The sequence below is a fragment of the Peromyscus maniculatus genome, chromosome 5 (genome assembly GCF_049852395.1).
Source record: "Peromyscus maniculatus bairdii isolate BWxNUB_F1_BW_parent chromosome 5, HU_Pman_BW_mat_3.1, whole genome shotgun sequence".
NCBI classification, from domain to species: domain Eukaryota; kingdom Metazoa; phylum Chordata; class Mammalia; order Rodentia; family Cricetidae; genus Peromyscus; species Peromyscus maniculatus.
Genome location: NC_134856.1, coordinates 130,338,818 through 130,345,067, shown reverse-complemented (window position 1 = coordinate 130,345,067; position 6,250 = coordinate 130,338,818). Strand labels below are relative to the sequence as shown.

At 42.8% G+C, this 6,250-nt stretch overlaps 1 pseudogene; it reads left to right on the top strand.

Annotated features, from left to right (window-relative positions):
* Positions 1-292: 292 nt before the first annotated feature.
* LOC102927972 (kinesin-like protein KIF11 pseudogene) lies at positions 293-2,423 on the top strand (annotated as a pseudogene).
* Positions 2,424-6,250: the final 3,827 nt, after the last annotated feature.

Below are 6,250 nucleotides of genomic sequence, written 5' to 3'. Positions count from 1 at the left end.
CTGGATACTTTTGTCAACATAAGATGTAGGGAACCTCAATTGAGAAAATGCTTTGTGACCAATGGTGGAGGGCTCAGCCCGTCGTGGGCAGGGACACCTATGGGCAGGTGGTCCTGGGTGCTATAAGAAGGCAGGCTGAGCAAATCATGATTAGCAATCCAGTAAGCAGCACCCTCCATGGCTTCTGCAGTAGCTCCTGCCTCTAGGTTCCTGCCATTTGAGTTCCTGTCCTGACTTCTTTCAATGATAGCTATGATGTGGAAGGGTAGCTGAATAAACCCATTCCTCCCCAATTTGCTTTTGGGCATGGTGTTCCATCATTAGCAATAGTAACTCTAAGACAACGTCCCAGGAGAGCTCACCCAAGAAAGAGCAGAAGGGCAAGAGCATCCAGGCGGTGGTGAGATGCAGACCATGTAATTTGGAAGGGAGGAAAGCTAACTGCATTCAGTAATAGAATGTGATCGTGCACAAAAAGACCTTAGTGAATCAATTATTGTAGGACTCACTGACAGGAGCTCGAGGAAAACATTTCCTTTCGATCTGGTGTTTGGAATATCTACTGAGCAAACCAATGTTTACAAAAGCAGTGTTTGTCCATTCTAGATGAAGTTATTATGGGCTATAATTGGACTATCTTTACAGACTAGCACTGGAAAAACTTTTACAGCGGAAAATGAAAGGTCACCTGGGAGGAAGATCCTTTGGCTGGTATAATTTCACAAACTCATTTAATTTTTGAGACCCTTACTGATAATGGTACTGAATTTTCAGCCAATGTCTCTATTGGATATCTATAATAAAGAACTCTTGATATTCTCTGACCATCTTCTTCTGAGAGACTGCTTTGTTTGATGATCCTGTAACAAGAGCAGAGTGATAATCAAAGGTTTAGAGGAAATTACAGAGCACAACCCAGGTGAAGTCTACCGAACTTTGGAGAAGAGAACAGCAACTGGACAACTGGAGCAACCTTGGTGAATGCTTCCTCCAGTTTTTCTATAAAATACACAAGAAAAGATGCGACAAGTGGTGGAGAGCAGCTTGTTAAAACTGGAAAGCTGCATTTGGTTCATCTTGCAGGAAATGAAAATTTGGTCATCTTGGAGCTGTTGACAAGAGCATCCAGGATGCTGGAAATATCCATCAGTCCCTGTTGACTTTGGGAGGAGTTTGCTGCTCTTGTGGAAATAATACCTCATGTTCTTTATCGAGAGTCTAAACTAATTAGAATCTTGCAAAGGTCTTGGGGGTGTGTGTACGAGAACATCTACAATTGTAAACGTTTCCCTGCATCTCTCATTTTTTGAGGAACCTGTGAGTACATTAGAATATGCTCAAAGAACAAACTGAGTAAGCCTGGAGTTGATCAGAAACCTGCCGCAGAACCTATTAAGGACGCCACAGAAGCGATGGAGTGTGTGACAGGAGCTCTCGATACAGCCCATGAGAAAATGGAGTGTGCATCTCTGAAGGAAATCTTAAAGAGCCATGAGTGGAAGATTAACTGTTCAGAAAACAAATTGTTGAACTGGTATCAAATTTTCAAATTGTTGAAAAAAGTATCAGTGCTCTTGAGGAGGGGCTCAAGTGTGTTAATTATTTGTTATATTTGTTATAAATAGTGTTAATTATGTGTGGGTAATGAACTTGACCAGTGTAAATCTGAGCTGCAAATAAGGCACAGGGACATGAAACCACTCAGAAACATTCACAAGAAATAGACTTCCAAGTTATTAGAGAGGAATACGTCTCTTTAACATTGGAAAGAACATAGGCAAAACCTCAAGTCACCAGCAAGAAAATGTGGCAGCTAGTGTGTCTCAGATTTCTGATGTGCTACGAGAAGAGCGATCATTAGCTGCACAAAGTAAGACTGTTGTTCTGCAGAAATCAATTACTGAGCTTGTGACTGGCCATCCTGGTTCCCTCAAGGCTGTCTCACCCCCTGGTGTGGTGTCCACACTGAAAACCAATAGACAACTGCAACACAGTTTCAAGACTTTATTGGCAATGGTTGAAAAAGACAGGAGATTTAAAAAGAAAAGAAAAAGAAAAGCTTTCTCAGTGTATTGTATAATAATCTACATGGACTCTAAGAAAATATAGTTTCTTCCTTGGTTCAATCACAAAAGCTTTGTGGAAACTTCAATGAAGACTTGAAGGCAGCAATGGAAACCCATTCACAGGAAATTTGTCAGTTAATCAATAGTTGGATGGAGAGATTCTGTGCTTTGGAGGCAAAGTGTGAAAATGGCCAGAAACCACTTAATAGTACTCAAGATGACACAGAGTGGAAGTCAACAGATCTAATCAATAAAACAACACAGTAAAAACTTACTGAGGCCGAGGAGACGGCTTAGCAGTTAAGAACACTGCCGGCTCCTTCCAGAGGACCTGGGTTTGATTCTCAGCACCTACCTGGAGGCTCACTAGTCTGTAACTACAGTTCCTAAGGGACCCAATGCTCTCTTCTGACCCCTCCTCCCACGGCACAGTACACACATGGTGCACCGATGCATGGAGACAAAACACCCATACACATAACTTAAATAGAATTTAAAAAATTATTGCTAGGCCAGGTGTGGTGGTGCATGTCTCGGCAGAGGCAGGAAGGAATAGTAAAGTCTAGGGCTTAATGAAACTATAAAAACTCGTTTGAATAACCTTAATTGCTTATTGCTGAAACTAGATATCCCAACAGGTTTGACACCAGAGAGAAGTTATTTATATCTATCAACACTGGTGAGAACTGAACCATGGAAACAGCTCCTTGATCAGCAAAAGAAACAGCCCAAGCTGTCAATGATGCTAAATTGTTTGGAAAATGACAGAGAGACTAGTCAAGACATGGATGAAGGACAGGGGGTTTCTGGAGCTACTGACTGAAGAACCTTTACTTCAGGAGCCGTTTGTATGCACCAGTGTGGATCGCTCAAGTGGCTGTGTTCTATTTTTCCAGCACAAAAACACAGGCATTAACCCAGTGGAGGAGTCCAGAGCGAAGAAACCTCACACACAGCACTGTTTAAAAGAGCAGACTCTAGTACAAGCCTGCAGTAAATTTATGTGTCAAGATTTTTTTAAATTTATTTTTGGTTTTTCAAGACAGGGTTCCTCTGTTTAACAGCTCTGACTATCCTGAGACTCATTTTATAGACCAGGCTGGCTTCATCTATAAATTCAGAGAGATCTGCCTGCCTCTGCTGGGATTAAAGAGGTGAGCCACCACCGCCTGGCTTTATTTTTATGTGCATATTTATCCATGTGAGGGTATTGGATCCCCTAAAACTGGAGTTACAGACCAGTTGTGAGCTGTCACGTAGGTTCTGGGAACTGAATGCAGGTCCTCCAGAAGCCAGTGCCATTCTTAACCACTGAGCCATCTCCTCAGCCCATCCCCCATTTTTTTCTTTTTTAAAAGAATAAAAGTCAGGTGGTGATGCCTTTAATTCCAGCACTTGGGAGGCAGAGGGAGGTAGTTCTCTGAGTTCGAGGCCAGCCTGGCCTACAGAGCTAGTTCCAGGACAGCCACAGCTATGCAAAGAAACCATCTTAAAAAACCAATAAATAGATAAAATCTGACAAGCCATAATCTGAGGCTGTGTACAGACTGAAATGGGACAGACTATCAAGCAACACAGTTAACGTATTAAAGTTGAATGTGCTTTTTTGTCATCACTGTAGTCCAAGTGTGTAGGGAGTAGACTGAGTACACGTGTTTCTAGCTTTTTATATAAAGTAGCCCTTCTAGAACAAGCGAGTATTTTTCTTGTATGCTACTAATTACCAAATATATGGAACATGTGTTGTTCTAGGCTTGAGCTGGCAGAGGGGAATGTTGCCAGCCTTGAAAAGGGCCATCTCCTCTGCTGTTTTGCTCCGAGTTCATACACATATATATTTTAAGCTTCTAAAGAGATTTTCCTGTTTTACCTTCTCAGATCACTTCTCCCCTTTCATCTGTTACCATGCCATTTGTAGAGAGCTACAGGTTTGCATATTATGAAAAATCCAGGGTTTTACCTAGCAATCTTAAGCATGTTTTAGTGGTTATTGCTACAATCATTGTCAACAATAAACTTGACCCTGGAAGTATACACACACACACACACAATGCTTAATAAGCATAGACTTGAAGGATTGAGCCATTGAACTATTTGCCACAGCAGTTTTTAGTCTCCTAAGTGATGGAAATGGCATGCAGTGTTTTCACACCAAGAGATGCATATGCATCTCTATTGAGAGCCTTTGTAATAAAAGCAGACATTGGGCTTTCAGTGTAATTTATGGTGTTAAATTCAAAAAAGAAAAAAAGTCAAGTGGATCAAATTACAACAAGATAGTTCTTCTAGACATCTGGCTTGGTGGCAAATCAATTTATAATCAAGGGCTTATGATTTTTAAGGCATGGCCTGCTTTGTCTTCTAAGGACTGGGTCTCCACAAATCTTACACGGGTCAGATGCTGTAACATTTAAATTTTTTTTAGATTTACATACATGAATGTTTTAACCTTCATATATCTCTGTGCACCACATGCCTGCCTAGCATCTGTGGAGGACAGAAGAGGGTGTTGGATCCCTTGGGAACTGGAGTTAGGATGGGTATGAGTTACCATGTTGTGTGCTGGGAATCAAACTTAGGTCCTCTGCAAGAGCAACTGCTCTCAACTGCCAAGCCATCTCTCCAGACTTATTAGTGTATGTGTTCCTGAACCATATGGAGGCTAGAGGACAACTTTGTGGAGCAGGCTCTAGAGTAGTAGTCCTTACCTTTGCTAATGCTGTGACCTTTCCTCATAGTGTGACCTCCAACCATAAAAATTATTTTCCTTACTGCTTCCCAACTGCAATGGTGCTGCTGTTCTGAATTGTAAACATCTGTTTTCCAATGGTCTCAGGCAAGCCCTGTGAAAGGGCTCTTTGACCTCTAAAGGGGTCACAACCCACAGGTAGAGACTGAAGTCATGTTGCCAGATTGCATGGCAAATTGTTTCACCCAAGCCATACTGCTAGCTTTAAATCTGAGACAGGGCTGTCATGGAGCCCAGGGTAGCCTGACTATGTAGCCACGATGACCTTGAACTCTTGCCGCCTCACCCCAAGTACTGTAATCATAGGCATGTGCTAATACTACCCAGATTTCTTTCCTTACCGAAGACCAGAGTGACTTTCACTGCTGGGCTAATGGCATTCTGCTCAAGTCACTAGCACCCCAGGCATATTTCTGACACCCACCCACCATTTCTTAACCCAGTACCTTAGACTGCTTGGTCAAGCTACCACTGAAATTCTCACCATTTGAATACTGGCGCTTTGACTAATCTTTGTAAGAAATGAACTGTTTATATTGTACTTTTTGTTGCCTATGACCTGAGGGTCCAAACTGACAGTGTAACATAAAATCTTAAAAGACTCTGGAAAAACATCAAGTGCTCTTAACCCCTGAGCCATCTCTCTAGCCCCTTGAAGGTTTATTTATTTATTTTGAGACAAGGTCCTACTATGTAGACCAGGTTAACCTTGAGCTCACAGAGATCTGCTTGTCTCTGCCTCTGGAGTGTTAAGATTAAAGGTATGAACCATCATGCTTGCCTGAAGGTAATTTTTTGGGGGGGTTGAATAAAAATGGCCCCCATAGTCCTATAGGGAGTAGCACTATTAGAAGGTGTGGCTTTGTTGGAGGAAGTGTGTCACTGGGGGGTGGGCTTTGAAGTTTCAGATGTTCAAACCAGGCCTAGTGGCTGTCTGTCTTCCTGCTGCCTGAGAATCCAGATGTAGAACTCTCAGCTACTTCTTCAACACCTATGTGCCTGCCTGCCGCCATGCTTCCTGCCATGATGATAATGGACTAAAGCTCTGAACTGTAAGCCAGCCCCAATTAAATGCTTTCTTTTGTAAGAGTTGCCATGGCCATGGTGTCTATTCACCGCAATGAAACCCTAAGATGGGGTTTGGCTTTTCTCTGTGTAACAGAGTCCTGGCTGTCCTGGAACTCTGCAGACTAGGCTGGCCTCAAAATCACAGAGATCCATCTTGCTCTGCCTCCCAGGGCTGTGATTAAAGGTGTGTGTGCCACCATGCCCAGCCTAAGGCTGGCTTTTACACAAAGGACTAGGTGTTGTAATTGTGATGAAACTCTGGGTGTGGGCTGCCATATGTGGTAGATGACGCTCCAGGCCCCACTTCCCAGGGCCGCTCTCCCTACTCCACATGCTGGGGACTTTTAGGGGGCAGCAATGATGGGCA